Source organism: Amblyomma mixtum, chromosome 5 (genome assembly GCF_055824585.1).
Source record: "Amblyomma mixtum isolate Tamu chromosome 5, ASM5582458v1, whole genome shotgun sequence".
In the NCBI taxonomy this organism is placed as follows: domain Eukaryota; kingdom Metazoa; phylum Arthropoda; class Arachnida; order Ixodida; family Ixodidae; genus Amblyomma; species Amblyomma mixtum.
Window position 1 is genome coordinate 14,295,768 of NC_143016.1, and position 20,342 is coordinate 14,316,109.

The 20,342-nt window shown below is 49.9% G+C and overlaps 1 protein-coding gene across 1 annotated transcript in view; it reads right to left on the minus strand.

The window, feature by feature from the left end:
* Mvl (solute carrier family member malvolio) overlaps positions 1-13,852 on the minus strand; it is a 51,169-nt gene extending 37,317 nt beyond the window's left edge. Inside the window, exon 1 of the mRNA XM_089543394.1 lies at positions 13,767-13,852. The gene's annotated coding sequence lies outside the window, so the exon portion shown is untranslated. The remainder of the gene's footprint in view (positions 1-13,766) is intronic.
* Between the last annotated feature and the right edge of the window lie 6,490 nt (positions 13,853-20,342).

Genomic DNA, 20,342 nt, shown 5'->3' on the forward strand with positions numbered 1-20,342 from the left:
ACGGTGGCCTGTGTTTTGGCATCCGGTGCGCCCTGTGCTTGTGTTCTGTTCAGCGTGAGTGCACCAGTGTTCTTCGTGGCGTGAACGCCTCCTGCCACGTAACATCTTGGTGGAGGTGAGGACTTTCCCCTTCCTCTCGTTCTGGACTATCCCAACACGGAGCTTCGCAGCGGTCGCTACACCGGGACCGCTACAATGACGAAGCCCGGCGACTCGCCAAGTGCCACTGCCACTACATTCATGGTCATGGCTCATCCCCGTGACCCCGACATCTTTTCCGGTGCCTCAACTGAAAACGTCGAGAGATGGATCTCCATGTACGAACGTGTCAGCACCCATAACAGGTGGGACCCCACCGTCATGCTGGCAAACGTAATTTTCTATTTATCTGGCACAGCAAGGCAATGGTACGACACCAACGAGGACGAACTAACGAGTTGGGACATCTTCAAGGAAAAGCTTCGCGCTCTGTTCGGACCTCCGGATGCTTCGAAGCTCGCAACCCAAAAACACCTTGAGTCGCGTGCTCAGTCCTCCAGTGAAGGTTACGTCACGTACATACAAGACGTCCTTGCCTTATGCCACCAGGTTGACACCTCCATGTCGGAAAACAAAAAGGTGGGCCACATCCTGAAGGGGATCGCGGACGACGCTTTCCATTTGCTTCTGTGCAAAGGATGTGATACCGTGGATGCCGTTATTAAGGAGTGCCGTCTCTTCGAGCAAGTCAAGAGCCGGCGCATATTTCCACAGTTTGAACGACTTCCCCATACGGCCGCCACATCTACGTGTGTTTTTCAGCAGCCACCACCTAGCCCACCTCCCACTTCGCCTCTCAATATCACCGACGCGGTCACCCGGATCGTTCGCCGCGAAATGGAGGCCTGTGCACCTGCGGCCCCTCAACCTACCACCCCCAGTCACCCCTTGCCCGATGTCTCCCTCATTCAAGCCGTCGTGCGAGAGGAACTCGCAAATTTGGACCTCTCACATGCTATCTGTTCCATCGGGAACTCTAGCGTCCGACCACCAACCAGGAATGTTTTCCGTCCAAGGGCTCCGTACTTTCGTCGCTACCGTAATCCAGCAGAGTGGCGGACGCCTGATGATCGCCCAATATGTTTCAATTGTTCCTGTGTCGGTTTCCCGGCACTGCCGCAATAGATGGTTTCCGACTCCTCGCACCGAGCTTTCCTATGCCAACCGTTCAGATATGCCCCCCCCCCCCCCCCCCGTTTTCCGCCCCGACCACCTCATGACCAATCAGATTCGGCCAATGATCTCGCCAGCTCCCGACCACGTCGTTCTTCCCGCTCTCCATCTCCCCGAGGCCGGCGTTTCCGATCCCCGCAGCACCTTCGATCCTCGGCAGCCTCATACGACCGCTCTGACTTGGAAAACTAGCTGATGCAGCTCCCGGAGGTGACGCTGCATCCACGACCAGACCCACAAATCCTCTACAGACCTCCCACTTGAACCAACTAGACGTTTGTGTTGATGGTGTCCCCGTGCGTGCGCTTATTGACACTGGTGCGCATATCTCTGTCATGAGTGCACAACTTCGTCGTCGTTTACGTAAAGTTCTCACGCCGGCTCGGTCTCGAGTGCGTGTCGCGGACGGTGGAACAGTTAGTGTTGACGGACTCTGCACTGCACGCGTTAGTGTTGCTGGCCATGACCTTCCGGTGCAGTTCACTGTTTTGAACCCTTGTGCTCATGACCTCATCCTCGGCCTCGATTTCCTGTCAGAACACTCCGCCCTGATCGACTGCTCGCAAGGCGTCCTACACCTCGATCTCCCAACCATCGATCCTGAACCCTTGCATTCTCCCCGACTGTATTCGCCCGACGAAGTTTCTCTGCCCTCACTAGCCGCCTTATTCGTTACCCTCCGTCCTACCTCATCAGTCCCCGATGGTGACTACTTACTCGCCCCTATTTCAGATGTCTTGCTGCACCGCAACGTTGCACTGCCCCATACTGTCGCTACAATCAGGGGAAACAGCGTGTCACTACCGTTAATTAATTTCAGCTATTCAGCCCAAGTCCTTCCACCTGGCATATGCGTGGCAACGTTCTCCCCTATTGGCTCCTGCCCAGTTGCCCCATTGGACCCTGCCCATGCATCAGCTCCTGCAGACCCTGTTCACGCTCCTACTTCGACTGACGCGATCACGGCAATGATGCCCTCCGATTTGCTCCCTGCTCAATCTTGTCAGTTGCGTGCGCTTCTCGAGTCCTATTCCGACATCTTCGACCTCCATAACAGCGCCCTTGTCCAAGCTCTTACCGTTACGCACCGCATCGACACCGGCGACGCTCCTCCGATCCGCCGCCGACCATACCGGGTCTCCCATGCAGAACGACAGGTAATCCAGGCGGAAGTGGCAAAAATGCTGGAGAAGAACATCATTGAGCCCTCTCACAGTCCTTGGGCTTCGCCCGTCGTCTTGGTCAAGAAGAAAGATGGCTCGTGGCGCTTCTGTGTGGATTACCGTCACCTGAACAAGATCACTAAAAAAGATGTCTATCCGCTTCCTCGAATCGACGATGCCTTAGACTGCCTCTACGGAGCCAAATTCTTCTCCTCCATAGACCTACGCTCTGGCTATTGGCAAATTGCTGTGGATGACCAGGATCGGGAGAAGACTGCTTTTGTTACTCCTGATGGATTATATCAGTTTAAGGTTATGCCTTTCGGCTTATGTAACGCCCCAGCCACTTTCGAGCGCATGATGGACTCCTTGCTGCAAGGATTTAAGTGGTCCACTTGCCTCTGCTATTTAGACGATGTAATTGTTTTCTCCCTCGTTTTCGTCCCACATGGACCACCTCTCACAAGTTCTTTCCCTCTTCCGTCATGCCGGGCTGCAGCTCAACTCTTCAAAATGCCGTTTCGCGCGTCGTCAGCTCACTATACTAGGCCATGTCGTCGATGCTACAGGGGTTCGTCCCGATCCAGACAAGATCCGAGCAGTAAAGGACTTCCCAGTACCCCGTACGAGCAACGACGTTCGAAGTTTTTTGGGTCTTTGTTCTTACTTTCGTAGATTTATTCAAGATTTTGCCGACATTGCTCAGCCGCTCACCGATCTTCTTAAAAAGGATGTCAGTTTTTCCTGGGGGTCCTCTCAAGACCACGCCTTTGCCCACCTTATAAGGAAGCTTACCACTGCACCGGCCTTGGCACACTTTGATGTGTCAGCTCCTACGGAAGTCCGTACTGATGCTAGTGGCCATGGAATCGGGGCAATCCTTTCCCAGCGTCAATCCGGCACACATCGCGTAATTGCCTATGCTAGCCGCCTCCTATCCCCTTCCGAGAAGAACTACTCCATTACCGAAAGAGAGTGCTTGGCCCTCGTCTGGGCTGTTGGCAAATTTCGACCCTACCTATATGGCAGGCCATTCACAGTTGTTACAGATCATCACGCACTGTGCTGGCTCTCTTCTCTGAAGGATCCTATCGGTCGCCTCGGTCGTTGGGCGCTACGACTCCAAGAATATGACTACGTTGTGATCTACAAGTCCGGACGGTTGCACAAAGATGCCGACTGCCTCTCTCGTTACCCTGTTGCCCACACTAATACTGTGACGAGCGCAAGCGCTATTGACCTGTTCTCTCTATCGTCGTTTACAACTATCGGCGAAGAACAGCGTCGGGATGCGGAGCTTCTCTCCATCATCGATCGCCTAACGTCCGCCCACACCGACCCTTCACTGAACCGCTTTGCTCTCGTTGATGGTATTTTATACCGCCGGAATCTTCAACCAACTGGTCCTGACCTTCTCCTCGTCGTCCCGAAGCACTTACGAACAGTCGTTCTCCACGAACTCCATGACCTCCCGACTGCTGGCCATCTAGGCGTTACTCGCACGTACGACCGCATCCGCCGTCGGTTCTTCTGGCCTCTACCGCTCAGTGCGCCGTTACGTTGGTTCTTGCGATGAGTGTCAGCGTCGCAAGCGCCCTGCATCTGCTCCCGCTGGCTATCTTCAGCCCATTGACATCCCTCCGGAGCCGTTCTACCGTGTCGGCTTGGATCTTCTCGGCCTCTTTCCTGAGTCCACTTCTGGGAACAGATGGGTTGCAGTAGCCACAGACTATGCCACCCGGTACGCGATAACACGTGCGCTCCCCACGAGTACTGCCGCTGATGTCGCCGACTTTCTTCTTCAGGATGTCATTCTTCATCATGGAGCACCCCACCAACTGCTCACCGACCGAGGCCGCACCTTCCTTTCAGCAGTGGTAAACGACATTCTTCGCGCGTGCTCAACTAAGCACAAGTTGACGACCGCTTACCACCCCCAAACTATAATGGCCTCACTGAGCGACTCAATCGCACGCTTACCGACATGCTCGCCATGTACGTCTCCTCTGATCACCGAGACTAGGACGTCGCACTCCCATACGTTACATTTGCATATAATTCATCCCGCCACGACACTGCCGGCTACTCTCCGTTTTACCTCCTGTACGGCCGCGAGCCTCAACTGCCGCTTGACACATTGTATCGAACATCTCGTCCCCCACATTCTGAATACGCCCGTGAAGCCACTGCCCATGCCGACCATGCTCGCCAAGTCGCCCGTTCCCGCTTGCAAGCCTCCCAAGCTTCTCAGCAACAGCACTATAACCGCCGCCACCTGGACAGTGCCTTCTTGCCTGGGTCCCTTGTATTGCTCTGGGTGCCTTCTCGCCGTGTAGGGCTCTCGGAAAAGCTTCTTTCTCGATATGTGGGCCCGTATCGTGTGCTGCGCCAAGTCACAGCCGTCACATACGAGATTGAGCCTGCCTTCCCCGAGTGCACTTCCCGTACTCCACCCTCCGATATTGTGCACGTGTCGCGCCTCAAGCCCTACCACCTACCTTCTTCTGACACTCGCTAAGCAGCACCGCGACGGTGCTTTTGCGCCCGGGGGTCATGCTACGGGTCGACTCAGAGAAGATGAGGCCGACGAAGTGAGAGGGCGCTTGGCGCGTGCTCGGGCTCCGAATCCTGGACGGTGGTCTGTGTTTTGGCATCCGGTGCGCCCTGTGCTTGTGTTCTGTTCAGCGTGAGTGCACCAGTGTTCTTCGTGGCGTGAACGCCTCCTGCCACGTAACAATATAAAGGTACATTTGATCAAAGTCTCTATGAGCACCCGGGAATGAACAGTCCCTTTGTTACATTATTCCTGTCATGGTGGCAAAAACTGTCGCATCCAATTCGAGAATTCGGCGCTCGTTCTTTTCTAGTTTCATTTATGACCTTTTTTATTTGCAAAGATCACCATGTTTGCATGGCCAACGTAATATGTTGAGTTATGGAGTTATATGGCTAGTTAACTGTTCTGGTAACATCCAACGTCGTTATACAGGTATGGTTTGCCACACCACGGCCGGACTGGAACGGTGGCAACGCCTGCTACGCCGCAGCTCGAGTCTGGCCATGGCCCTACATTCCCATTTGTTCGAAGTCTATCGCGCATTCGGATATGACCGGTCGTTTCCTCCATTACTCTTGTCATGAAGACAGAAAAATTGCGGTTGCACCGTTCAATCGCGGAAATGCTGCACAGCTGAGTGCGCTTCCATTTATGTGAGTTCGTCGATGATATTCATTATTCCGATTTCTTTACGAACTTGCCATCGCACTTGCCATCACCGCCAGTCTTGCTCAGGTCATTAACCAGCTGGACATATTTCGTTCTCTATTTGAAGGCAGTAAACCGACCATGGCCGCCGCGGTGGCTCAGTGGCTATGGTACTCGGCTGCTGACCCAAAAGACGCGGGTTCGATACCGGCCGCGGCGGCTAGAATTTCTTTGGAGGAGAAATTCTAGAGGCCCGTGTACTGTGCGATGTCAGTGCACGTTAAAGAACCCCAGGTGGTCGAAATTTCCGGAGCCCTTCATTACGGCGTCTCTCATAGCCTTAGTCGCTTTGGGACGTTAAACCCCACAAAACCAAAACCAAACCAAACCGACCATGACTCATCCTCCCCTCATTTCCCGGCATGTTTCGCGGCCATTTCATATTATGATTTTCTTCCTGATGCTGTATAAAGTGTAATCTTTCGACATTTTACTGCCTACAAGTTGAAAAATCGTCCATTATACGTGCCTTTTTTTTTTTTTTGTTCGCAGCTGGCCTAGCGTAAGCGCTCCGCCCCGCGGCACTGCCCGCACATCGTCGTTTTCTACGCAGCGCAACTCCGTGCTTTCGCACTGATTCGAATGTAGTAAACATTGTCTGTAGTATTCTTTTCTTTTTCACTTCGAATGCAACAGCTGCACTAAATGTATGCGATTACTTATCAACATCGTGGTAAAGACAAGTACCCTACCTCCGCATTTATAGCACACAGCGTGACGGTATGCGCTCGTTTCCTCTTAGCGTCTCTAAACATGCCGTTAGGTCGCGCCGTGACGACGTAGCCTACAGACGTAGCCGACAACCGCGGAAAAACCTTAGCAGGAAGCGCAAGAAGCTGCTCGCCGTCAAATCTTGACGCCACGTGTGAGCATTAAGCCGCGTCCGCCTGGGGCTTCCCTTCCGTTGCACCCGTGTGCGGCAAAACCTGTCGGCCCGCTTTCGACGGCGGCAGTACTGGAAGAGAGCGAGCGCAAGTCAAGGTTGCGAAACGGTAGTAAAGCTCGGCTATACATAAAGGACGCGGATAGAAACCACTTCTTGATCAGAGTTCTCTGTACACAGAAAGAACTGGATTTCCGACGAATTACTCTAAGTGTTCCGCACAGCTCACTGATGAAACGAGACTCTACGTCATGACAATGGGATGTGACGTGGATTGGGAACACATCGCCACTGTCATGTCGGTGACATTAAATCTTGTTAAGGATATGTGCCTCTTGTCCCTGTAGGAACATATAGTGCCGGCAGTCTTTCTTTGGCATGTGTTTTGAGTTGTAACTGATCCTGGAGACAGTGTATGTGTGGTGGTCGGAGTCGAAAGTGCGCCTCCCATAAGCGCTTCATCGAAAATTTTCAATTCTTTGTCTCTTCCACAAACTATATTTTAACTTTCCAGCACTTCGGGAAAACCTGTGCTCCGGCACGATCTTCTCGCCCCTTATTTAATTCCCGCAGTATATAACGTGTGCACGGCTCCACTAATGCATTCAACAAATCGTTTCTTTCTAGTGCGATAGAAGACTGGAATAGCCTGCCCGATCACAATGTCATTGCGACTAACCCTTTCAAATTTAGGCAGCTGCTCATCAACCCTTTTAACGAACAATAAAAAATTTCCTGCACACCCTGTATCGGTTACCACGTACTGCAATGATATCATCATGTTTTACTGTATTCGTTGTATTACTGTAGTCTGTATTACTGTATGTTTTTTTCTACCACACTATCCTCACTTGACTAAACCTTCCCCCTCTCCCCCTTTATGTAATGTCCTTACGGGACCCTTAAATGACGACGACGATGATGAGATGCGTGATAGCTGACGGTTCGTTTTGCAAAGGTTGCAAAGCAGTGGTTCGGATCTTGGGAGTGTTTATTCGTTTTTCTTTGTAATCAATAACATCGCCAATTGACCGTCTGTGAGTGCAATAAAAAAAAACCTGACTGCACCTTAACAAGACAATAAGAATTAGCCAACAACCAGCGATGCGCATACATTAGATTTGCGATAGTGGAAACACGTAAACATGTGGGCTACAGACCGTCCACCTACAGGGGGTATTCGAGTGACGTGATGGGCGTCATTTTGTCATCTAGTGCGTAGCTTAAGCAGAGCAGGCTGGAGCAGGCCTGCACTCTTTAGACAGGCCGGTGGCCTTTCGCAGTTCTCTACAGACCGAAAAATGGCGGCCGCTGTGACATCGGCGAATACTCCCAATATCTGCTGCTCTGGTCGATGACTACCTCTTCTTCTCGTTCTTCTCCGTACAGTGCCCCTATCTGCTTCACGAAGCAAATTTGTCTCATAGAAAAAGCACGTAATTCGAAATGCGCCTTTCGAAATGGGCAGTGATGTCTTAGAAAGGAGGAGAGAACACTCTATTAGGACTGTTTATCAAGCTCCCAGAATATCAGCGCCCCAGCTGGCGCGCCAAGTCTAGTTACGTTGGAGACACTGAGCAGAGTTCCGACATGGCGTGACCGAATTGCCCCTGTCCCATCCCCACTTCGAGTTCTCATAACCAAGCATACTCCAAAAAAATTAAAACCAAAACGCTCGTTTCCCCTGTGACGTATACCTGTAGTCATTCTGCTCCGACCTTACCTGCCGAAACAGTCCCTTCCAGTATACAACGGCGAACATTTGCATCGACCTCTTTCCAGTCGCTCTCACAACCCACCACTTCCCCCCTCTCCTCTCCCCCATTCTGACCGGCGGCTCTGACGGCAGCCTGGCTGGGGGCTCTGAGAGCTGATGTATTGCAGCATCTCAGCTCCTTCGACTCGCGCTGTCACATCAGGTCGACCGCTTCCAGTCCGAAGCCGTTTGTGTGGAAGAGGCTGCGCATTGAGTCAGCTGAGCGTCGGCAAAGGACAGCGACCACCGATTGTGGCAGGTCTTTCGACCGGCGGCGAAGATGCTGACTTCGCGACCCTCTCCTCACCATACACATGCACGCAGACATAGTATTGTGAACGTTTTATCTGCTTTTCCTTACAAACAGCGATGTTTGGCGCTCGGCTGCTGGTCCCGAGGAAGCGGATTCGAACCCGGCCGCGGCGGCCGCGTTTCGATGGAGGCGAAACTCGAAAGACGCCCGTGTGCTGTGCGCTGTCATGGCGCGTTAAAGGCCCTCAGCTGGTCGAAATTATTAAAAGCACCCCACTACAGTGCTTCTTTCTCTCTTCCTTCTAAGCCGCTGCGGTGGCTCAGTGGTTATCGCGTTCGGCTGCTGACCCGAAACACGCGGGTTCGATCCCGATCGCGGCGGCCGCATTTCGATGGAGGCGAAATGTTAGAGGCCCATGTACTGTGCGATGTCTGTACGTTAAAGAACCACAGGTGGTCGACGTTTCCGAAGCCCTTCACTACGCGTCCCTCGTGGCGTCAGTCGCTTTGGGACTTTTAACCTCCTAAACTATTAAACTCTTCCTTCTTTCACTCCCTCCTTCCTCCCTTCCATCGCGATGCGATCGAGATGTCCCCCGAGATATGAGAAAGTTACTGCGTCTTTCCTTTCCTAGAAATAATTTTTTTTTTGTTAGCTTATAGCAGGACGACTGCGAGCGTTCTCTGTATTTTTGTATCATATACCTTATCGCCACTAAAAGAAAAGAAAGTTGTTAATGCTTTACTGACGCAACTCGGCTTCATTTTTTTTTTTTTCAGCGTAATTTAGTCGTTCAGAGCGCCATACCACTACTTCCATTTCAGCCCGCGTCAGCAGCATTGCTCGCTACCGATTACGGTACTCAGCCGAAAGCAGCGTGACGCCGACGCCGAGACGTGAGGAGAAAGGACAAACTCTGCGCTGGCGAGTCAGTCAGAGATGCGGAGATCGGTGAGTCACCCACAAGCGTGGAGCTGCGCGTTTGCCTAGAGCCTTCGCCTTCGCGTTGGCGTCATTGCAGCAGCGGGCGTGTTTGCGTTGACGGTTGGGCGAACATGGAGATTTAGCTGCCTCTGGCGAGACAGACAGTGACGTCAGAAAAGTTCGTCCTTTCGAGACAATGCTCTTTGCTCAAGCGATGGAGGCTGCAGCTGCGGGCTTCGCGGGCACTAATTTTTCGTTGCCCTTCAGGCTTGTAAGTCAGCAGCGATAGGTTGGGCTCGCACGGGAGGACTGGCGGACAAGCACAGTGCACGGCTATTAGGGCGACTGATGACCGCAACAGTGAGGGTCAGCAAGGGCCGCACTCTACCTCGGACATTTCTCCGAAGACACGCGCATGGCTTGCTCAAGATCTTGTCGCGCACTTTACGAGAGCTCAGTTATGGCTTGGCCAAGGCGTAATTGCTGAAAGATAACAGATACAAAAAAAAGTAGATCCTTGAAAGAAACCAGGCGCCTCCTTGGCCTCAGTCCAAAGTACACATTTCAGTGTAATCTCGCCCTCATAAAGACGCCCTGAATTTTTTTTTTCCTTCACGCACAGCATTTAAGAGCGTTGTAACACACGTTTACTTTCACACAATTGGCACACTAAAGCCGCCTTACCCTTGTTCACTCCGCATACTCGGAATTCTCGTGACCAAACGAAATACGCCGCGAAGGCGTATATTCTGAGCGTAGCAATATAGCCCTTAAGATAGATTAACCGTTACATTCCCCCAAAGATGCATTACCCCAAAGACGCTCCTTCAGTTTCGCGAGACTCAGCAGTCGTGCGCGATGCATTCAAGCCAGCCCACCTCTTGGCAGCAGCTGATGCAAAGCGCCGAGCGGAGCGCCTGTGCTCAAGCCACGGTGCGAATCGTCCCACGTAGCCTTCCCTCTGCAAAGGTCACTGAAGTTGATTGCATGACTTGCCCAAGTGTCTACTGTTAGGCTACTTATTTATTGAGAGGCTTGTAGGCCACCGTAATATTCATATCAGTTCATAGAATTTCGAAAATGCCGTTCTCGTCGCCGCTGCAGTGCAAGGGGTCGCGCACTGGCGGCCTCAAACGGGAGCAAGGCATCCTCTGGTGCGCGCTCTCAGAATACGTTGTTAAATGACTCGTTGGCATTTTCGGTTCGCTTGTAGCGGCATTCATTGAGAAGCTCTGGCTGTACTACTAGCTGTAAAACACACTTGATGGCATGAAGAACAGATGGATGAGTATTTATGCACCAAAGGATCGTTCATCAACTGGATCTTCTACGCGCATTACATGTCGGGGTGTTTGGAACAGCCCATGACAGGGGTCGCTTTCAGCCGGAAACGTGCGGAAATACCGGGCCCAAACAGTCTTACTTCTAGGTATATACAACCAAAAGCAAAACAAAAGGTTCAAAATGATCTTACAAGGGTGAAGAAATAGCACGCTTCACATGAGGTACGAAAATCGCAGGGTATAACTTGTTAGCGTTCAATAAATATGATCTGTATCTTTCTCGCATTGCCTTACAGCTGCCATGTCCAGCATTCATGGACAAAAATTTTGAGTACTGGCATACTGTAAGGTACTCTTATGTAAATATTGGAGGTAATGGTCCATTCTTCCGACGCGTAGAAAAATCTTTCTTTCAAATTTTTTTCCATCGCTCGCATCGACAGTTAAGATCTGCGTTAAAAAACGAATGGAGAACGTTTTTGACGATAGCAAAACGTTAATAGCAAAAAAATGCAAGGCTGCCGAAGAGAGATCTGCAAATTTATTGATTATTATAGTGAAATTTTACAGTATATGAAAAAGATTTCATAAACTTTTTCCAGTTGACAAAAACTTTTGTCCAGAATTGCCGGGTTTAATTGTCAGTTTTACTTCTGAAACCACTTTTTATAACTCAAATGTGAGTGATTTTGGGCGTGCTCTTTAGCCACTTCGCTTAGAAAAAGAAGCTATTCTGGCTCTATACCAAAGGCCGAAAAAACATGTTAGTCACTGAATAATGTTCACGAAGGTTTCTAAATTGTAGACGTGTAAAAAACGAAGAATCAATTTTTTTCCCCTCCACTTTAGCCTATTCTGTGACCTTAACGCGAAAGGCCTTCCAGATCTCCCTCTATTAACGTTTCTTAACCTGTTTCGAAAGAAACAAGAGCTGCCGGTAGGAATCGTGCGGATGAAGCACTTTATTTGTCTCAACCTAAGGGACATGCTACACATGTACTCTGTCCGTGTAAGCGTCTTCTACAACTGATAATCTGAGTGCGTCAACAAGGAGGCGAGAATAACTGCGATAAAGTGCTGCAAACATTTACCCAGCATAGTGCTTTCAAGGCTTCACGAAACGCTGAAAGCGAGCTACAAGCAACGAACCGTGGCAGCGCTAGCCGCCATAATAACGCTTCGGTGTGTTTCCGCCATGTGCGTCGCGCGCAAGTGCCTTTAATACCGCACCGTTTATTTCCCCAACTGCTCCACGTGCGGCGCAGCCAAATACGGCAAGCGATATGCGAACATCTGTTTGCGTGCGAGCGGCACCAAAGGGAGGCTATGGCTGGTCGCATCGTTTTCCAGACGCCGGTGATACGAGCCTTATCCGCAAAGGAATCTGGCTGACTCTATTCCCACCCTCTGAACAGTGGCCTGTTTTGTTCTTTGTCAAATCAGCTCGCAGCAAACGCCCGTCGCGGCCTCTTTATCACCCCTTTTGTCATCTGAGCTTCTCGCCGGGCTCGCGGGGGAGCGGATACAATATGCAGGGCAGATATGGACATGAATAACGGGACAAGCAAGTGTCGCAACCAGTTGTAAAAATCTGCCCCGATAGAAATAAATTTGAATACGTTGTACGAAGCACAGCATGGCTCTTGAGCAAGCATTAATTCCAGGTGATCTATAGAGAGGGATGTGGAGGAATGGAGGGTAGAGCGGCAAGCCTAGTTTTAACAACGCAGGCAGCAAGAAAAGTCGTTGATTCGCTATTTAGTGGAAGATCTGTTAAGGTGTACGCAAACGGAACGCGATAAACAATTGGCGTGCGAACGTGTTTGCCGGCGCACTTACTTTGCTTTTTTGACATCGAATGTTGATATGTTATATTTGACATCGGAGAAACGACGAGAGAATGTGGCGTCCCATTTGTGCCACTTATGTCAACATCAATTCTTCAGGACGTAGCGAAATTAAAAGGTTGATTCAGTGCTCGGGATGTTGTGAAGTTATTGGATTGTTTACAACGGATTTGCATAGAAAGCATGTTTATCCACAGGCTTACAAGCTCCAAGTAAGAGACTGTTAGCAACCGGTCCGTTTGCCATTGAAGTGATCCCTTATAAAAACGGTCTATAGACAGTTTATAGACTTCTTATAGACCCTATTGCCTTCTTATTTATTTTGTCTATTCATACTCTATAGACTGCCTGCAGACTGCTCTTTAGGATTTGTCTATACAGAGTCTATATAATTTATAGACAGAAGTCTATGGACAGCCTAAAAAAAATTGTAAGAGATGCTATTCTGATGGAGAAGAAACCAAGATGCTAGTGGCGCGGGGCTTCAGGAAGGGCTATAGGGGCCGCGTGCTTGAGAACCCTTGTATACGGGCTTGAATGAAAGGCGGCTGCCTGTTGTACGGTCTACTCTGCGCCCCCTGTGCCCACAGCCATTCCTCGACTGAGTTTTAGGCGCATTAAGAACAAGTCAAACTCTCCACGGGAGAGCTTCCTGAACGTACAAAATACCTGTAACCGTCCACAGCACCCGCCTCGTCGGACGGCGACTAAAGAACTCATTATGAAATTGTGTCATGACAAAGTTAACTTGTTACTAATAGATTAACTTCACGTTATGCCCTCCAGTCTCCTGACAAGACAACTCCTGAAACCGAAGTTCAAGAAGAAAGAAAGAAAGAAAAAAGAAAGAAAGGAAGTAAAGCAAAGAAAGAAAGAAAGAAAGAAAGAAAGAAAGAAAGAAAGAAAGAAAGAAAGAAAGAAAGAAAGAAAGAAAGAAAGAAAGAAAGAAAGAAAGAAAGAAAGAAAGAGAACAGGAGGAAATTAAGTGCGACACTGCATTCCGTGGTTATGAAACTGCGAGTGAGCGAGCGGATATGGAGGCGCTTGCTTCGTCAGTCGCTCACGTATTCGTGCAACCCTATAGGCGCCCGTCTTGACGTGGCTCTAGAGTGCGCAGAGCTCCTTTCGATATGAGTAAGCGCCTCGCGAAATTCAACGCGACACGAAAAAAGTTGCTCACCCGGCGACTTTTCCAACAGGGCGTCCCACGTTTAAGGTCGCTCGATCGGGGCGTCTCTCTTGTGGGTCACAGGTAACTCATTCGCTCCGACGACGCTAGATGGGCAGCATATGTAGCTGCTATACGCTGAGCGTTGCTCTCTTCGATAAGGGTTGCACGAGATTCCACTGAACACAAACAATGGACGAAATATCCAACGAAGCTCAACAGGAGGGGTTCGGCGCAGTTTACAACAATCACCGGAAGCAGGAAGATGTAATTAACGCGACATGAAAGAGGGAAGGTGAGGAGGTAGTGAAACGTCACCAGATGAGTAAATATTCATTGCTTTCTGTGTAAGCAAGTGGCATACAAATTGATACAGGCGCAGTGCTTAAAGTCAGGGCAGTATCGCGGGGTCTCAGACCCTCCTGCCAGTATTCATGAGGGATTTCAGACCCTCCGCGCTAGAATGTAGGGACTGCGTGAATCAGAAGCAGGCAACCATTTTTTATTCTTACTGCCAGCGGCGGTCGAAACATTTCTTCTCTATCGTTCGGAAAATTTCAACTTGATTTTCGGTAAGGGTCACTAACATGTTTTCCAAAACCCGAGACGGAGAAATATAAAAATTCGGTATCACTACACAAAAGCTAGAAGAAGAAAAAGGGAAACCTGCGCTCTCACACCACGAGTCAGTACGGAGCTAGCCACTGAGGCCCAAGACTACACAACAACACACAGCAAGCTCACTGGTAGGACGTAGGGACCTCTTGTTTCAGGTCTGTGCCATAAACTGAACAAGCAACGACCATTAAAGAAAGGATTTCTCCCCTGTGTATGAAAAGATGTGTAAAACAGGCCGCCAGCCGCTTTCTCTCTCTCCATTTTTATTTCCCTCTCCACCTTTGCTCGAATCATTAGCGACCCGCCACACAGGGATACCCGTTATGAGCCTGACCATACATTGTAGTATAGCTACTTGCGTATCTTCCCCACATCTTATTTATTACGTTTTCAATTGCGCGTTTCCTCGCTTCTCCGTTCAGAGCCTGTCCCAGCTTGGTGCGTAACACGCACGACAGTTCTTGGACGCTGGCCTTTTCCGTCAAGGGCGCAGAAGGCAACTCGACTGCTACTGTAGATCTTGTCGCCGCAGTGTCGTTGTACGGTTTGTTTCTTTGATGCGCTCCATTTGTTCATAGACCAGAGATAAGCCCGCTGCGATACATGCTAACCTATTTATTTACCCATTCATTGACTGATTGATTGGTTGATTTTGCGCTCTTGTGTCTTATCTTTACCTCCATTTAACACCTTCCCCCATGGCAGGGTGGCTAAGTCCGTTTCACTACCTTCCCATTCTTTTAATGCGAAAGCGTTACCGGGCTCATTGTCAACGAGACCGGGCGTTGTTGTCCAGACGAAACGGTCCGAAAGCTCAAATGACGTCATCAGAACAGCTGCCATAGCAACCATAAGAGAGTCAGCATAGGACCCAACGTATGCATAAACACCCACCGGGCCTTTAGGGCGAAGACCTTTAAGGTAAACACCTTTGACATAAAGACGTTCAACCTAAATGCCTTTGGCCTAAAGGTCTTTATCGTAAAAGTATTCAAACTAAAGGCCTTTACTCTAAATTCCTTCGAGGCATTAGCACTAGTTACTAACTAGCACTAACTAGTAAAAAATATAGTACAACTAGTAGCCCACGATGAGAGACAAATGCTTTCGCATTCACAGCACATAAGTAGTCTTTTAAGTACCCTCCGTAATTTTCTTCCCCTTCTCTCTCTCATCCGACGCTTCTCACTCAGCCTTAAACAAATCAAACCCACAATGACCTAGGTTAGGCTGAGGAATATATCAGACCTGAGCGTAGATAATTATGTTTTGCAACAAGCAAGAACAGGAGGCCTCTCTTTCCACACACTTTAGTGCGACAACAGGCGTCAGCTTGAACTGAAACCGTGGGCTGTCCGCCGAATAACGGTGACACAAGAGGATCTGCGACGGACGATTTAGCAAGGTTAGGCCAGATGCGAATTAGGTACGCTAACACTTGAGTTTTCATTCTCTCATTGGCCATTCTCTACTTTATATTCACAGATCGCTGGCAGTTCTCATGCCATTCCTGGCACAGTGGCGCAGCGGTCAAGGGAAACGCCACTGCCCTGCGATGGCAGGTGCTGCCTCAGGTGGGGCTTGTGCCACACAGGTTGCTATTACCGAGCAACCACTCGCGATCAACCGTTAACTTAACTGCCACCTATACCAGATGCTTAGTTTGCTCCCAATGCGGTGGGTAGGTTGTGATGACGCCACACGGTCACGTGACCTAGGTCACGTGACCGTGTGGCTGCTCTGAGGGTGGCTGCCCAGGCCATCCTGCGCCACCCTATTTAGCGCTCACAACACTCACAACGACGCCTGCTTCTGTGCAAAACGGGAGCCTTAACGCTATCGCGCTGAAAACAGGATAAGAAAATGAACTCGGGCGGGGCATGTACTGCGGAGAAGAGATAAGGGATGATAGAGTACAGACAACACAGTAGATATCAGGGAAGGCAAACGTATCACTGGGGGGCGGTTGAACGCTGGCGGCGATATGAGAACAGGGGTCGGTGGAGGAGAGTTTGCTGGGATAATGTGGCCGCGGCTGAGGCAGAACAGGGCTGACTGGAGGTCGTTTGTGAGAGACCTTTGTCTTGCGGTGGACACGACCCGAATTACGGTAGCGATGTTTGTTGAACACACGAGCATGTTGTCGCGAGCGGCAGAGAATGACCACAGAGGCAAACTTAACAACATCCAGCACGACAAATGAAATAGAATGGGCGATGTTTATCTTCTTTAGATATTGCTGCTCCACATCAGACGGCTTGGCAACAGCCCGCCCGTCTCCTGTGATGAGAAGCGCAACGGGAAGCTATGCAAGGGTAACAAAGTTGATGCGGTCGAAAGGTCTGAAATCCGGAGCTGTAGACGGAACAAGTCACTGGATTGTTTTGTGAAACTTCGGAGCTGTGTGCGCATCTAATTTGGCTTGGAGCTCGTCTTCATTCGGCCTTGTAATTTAAACATCTTCCTGGCCTGATTTTGGCCATCTTAACCGGATAACGTAAAGTTTACGGTAAACGTATACCGTATGCGAGGCGAGGTGCCTGCGAGGCAGAAGAGAATCACCCATTTATTATATAGCCGACAACCGATGTAAGGTTTTTTTTTTTGTTTAATGCGATTCCGTTAGCCTGCTTATCGAATTTCAAAAAATAATGTCCACGAACACGCCCAAATGAAGAGAACGGTCGCTCGGGACGGGGTGCAATCAGAGCTCAAAAAAAAAAAAAAAAAGGCAACGGACTAAGTTAAAAGTGAAGTATAATTTTTTTTTCCGAAGGAAAAAGCTGAAGCGCTTTTCACAACCAACTTGTGGTTGAATGTGTCCAAAATATGAAAAAAAATTGGAGGGGACACTTAAAGGTACGACGCGACAGCTTCCCGTAAGTGCAGAATCGGTCATGGTCTACTTGAAATTCATACATCCCTGAGAGTCCTTATACCACTCTTGGCGGAGTGGTGCAGCTGCTAAGCGATGCGCCCCTGCCCTGCGATGGCAGGTGCTCCCAGCGGTGAGGCCTGTGCTCGCGGGCAACGTCTCGCGACCAATGATTAGCTGCCACCTGCCACTGTGCGCAGTTTGCTCACACTCCGGTGGGCAGGTTGTGATGAAGCCGCATGGTCACGTGACCTAGGTGGCCCATTTGCCTCCCAGTTTGCTACCTTGGGATTTTTTGTCATGGCCAACGACGTCCACTACGCCGACGGCGACGCCAGATTTTCTACGACACGGGCTCCTTGACGCTATCGCGTTAGAATACAGATATAATCCAACGTCCGAAGAATCAATGTGCGCAAACACGCATGACGCGACGTGTTTACGCCTGCATGATCGGTGGCACACGAGCATCATTTTTCCTGAACGTTCGCTATACCTGCAAACGCGATCTCACCAGGGGCACGCCAAAGCGCTCCCAAGAGTCGCATTCTCACGTAACGACGCGGGAAGCCAGCACGCGAAAGTATAGTGCGCTAGGATAACTCCAACGCCTGCCGGTTTTTCTCGTCGAGAAACGAGCCTTGACGATGATATAGCGACGGTATAAGAGTAAACGAAATACTCTCACCACGTTTCCTCATGGGCGGTGAAGCGAGCTGCAATTATGGACGAAATGAAAAAAAAAAAAAAAAAAAACGCCGTCTTGTGATGCAGAATGAGAAGCAACGCATGACTTTGACGGTATATTTTCGTCTTGTGGGAGTAAAGCATCTTTTTTAAATAAAGAAATGACAGAACTCCGGGCGGGCGAGACTGCGACGTTCCGAACGTACTGTGCCACAAGTGCGTTACGATATCGCCCCTAACGAAGAAATGGCGCGAGCTTACTGGTTATGTAAATCATCAAACGAGTCCGACATGAGAAAGAATTAATTCGGAAGGAGTGGAGTATGTCCTGCAAAGAAGTAAATCTATGGGCCCCATTCGATTGCGCCCACAAGGGACGTCTGATACATTTCCACCCCATGGCTTCTTTATTTTGCAGTCTACGCAGCTGTTCTCCATAACCCTCGAACACTGCCCGTTAATTCGTGGCGTTCAGCCTTGGCTGCGCGCCGCCGGCTTTCTGATCCCGCACCGTTTCCCTCGCCTCATCTTCAGTATACTTCGCAGTCGCCACTACCCTCGCCAGTTTTGCTTGCTAGGCCATCTTACGAGAAAGAGCCTTTCAATGCACAGCCTTCGCCAAAAGTTCAGAGCATTTACTCCTGAAAAATGTTGTACCAAATGTCGTATAGAGAAGTTGAGTGGTAAACGCAAAGTTCGTTAAACGCAGGGAAGTAGACGCACCTACAATTTAGGGCGTGTTCATTTTTTCGCGTGATCACTCTCTGTCTTTTATAAACAACCCGAGCGAGCAAGGAGGTGGGTGGACAAGTATTGAGAGTAGTGGCTTCACGATTTGTTACCAGAAAGACAGAGACGAGGCATTGCGAAAGTGCTGTCAGCGTCTGCACGTTAACAGAAACTCCCGAAGGAGGGCTATGGCTTTTGTCTCGCGCTGTCTGGACGTCGGAGATATGCGCTTATCGCGAGGGCAAGTGGGAGGCAATGCCATCGTCCGCACAGTGACCTGTTTTGTTCTCACTCTTGTCTCATCAGCGCCCAGTACGCTTCCTCTTATCTCACATTTTCTCAGCTGAGTTTTCCGCGAGGATCACGGGGCGGCGTTCGCGAGCGGGCAAGAACATAGTCTCTGGGAAACCACTTCAGAAATCGTAATTTTGATACCAAGAAGCTGAAAAAAATTTGCAGCGACTCTATTGGTGTGGATACGAGTGCAGGCTGGAGCCGCATGCCTTTATTTTTTTTTTTGGAGGGGGGAGGAGGGGTTACGTTTTAAAGCGACTCAGGCTAAGCCGTAGTAAAGGGCTCCAGAAATTTCGGCCACCTGGGGTTCTTTACTGTACACCGACATAGCACAGTGCGCGGGCCTCTAGAATTTCGCCTCCATCAAAATTCGACAGCCGCGGCCTGGACCGACATTCATGTTTATAAAGCTGCCTTGAGTTTCTACAATTCAATGCAGGCCTGCGTCAGAGGTTTATGATAGACAAGTACGGATTTTCCTTTCTGAGTGCCGAGCACTGTTACCGCGTATTCGCAGCACACACGCACTTCCTATAGCTAAAAGAGCAGTGGTTAGAAACGTAAGGTCTCGACAACAACCAGGGGTCACTGAAGGTTGAAACTGGTGTAAAATACCCCGTCCTCTTACATGGTGCCGATATCCAAGCAACTTACCTGGTGCTCAGAAAAATACGTATCCTCCGGATGCGCTGCACGATATCTGGTAGACAGCGAAAAAGTGAAAGTGGAATAAACTTTTTTCTTCTCCTCTCTCCCTCTCTACGGCTGTGTACATATAGTATGGGAGTCTGAATGATCGCGGCTCGCCGTTGCACCGACAGCTTTGTACTTGCTGCGCTTCTTTTCGGCGCAACCATTCCCTATGTATCGGCTGACGCCGGGAGATACAAGAAAGCACTGCCGATGCTTTGGAAATACTTTTTCATGGCTTTTTTACAACAGACGCTAAGCCTCGAGCCAACGTTACTTCGGGGCCAGGCAGGCGCAGGTAAGGCAACGCAGTGGCATATCCTCCGCAGTGCACAACGAATTAACACTCTCTCTCACAAAGCTACCCTTGTGACGAATCAGTGAGGCGCCGCTGAACTCAAAGATTCAAGTTGCAATGAAAACAGGAAATATTTGTGCGATGCTGCGCAGAGGCTTCAATGGCTTTCGCGGCATTTGCTTGCGGATAAATACGAATTTTATGAGACTTCTTCCTCAAGGCTTAACGCGTATATAAAAGGCATTTTGAGGCATGTCTTCCTGCTGCGGCAGGTGCTTCATTATTTACTGGTGCTTTACTCAATAGGGAGTTTTAGTATTGCGGGCTTTGCGTAATTGCGTGCGTAGCGGAAGAGCGGGTCCAGAGTACGCATACGCAGAACGCTAACGGGGAAATG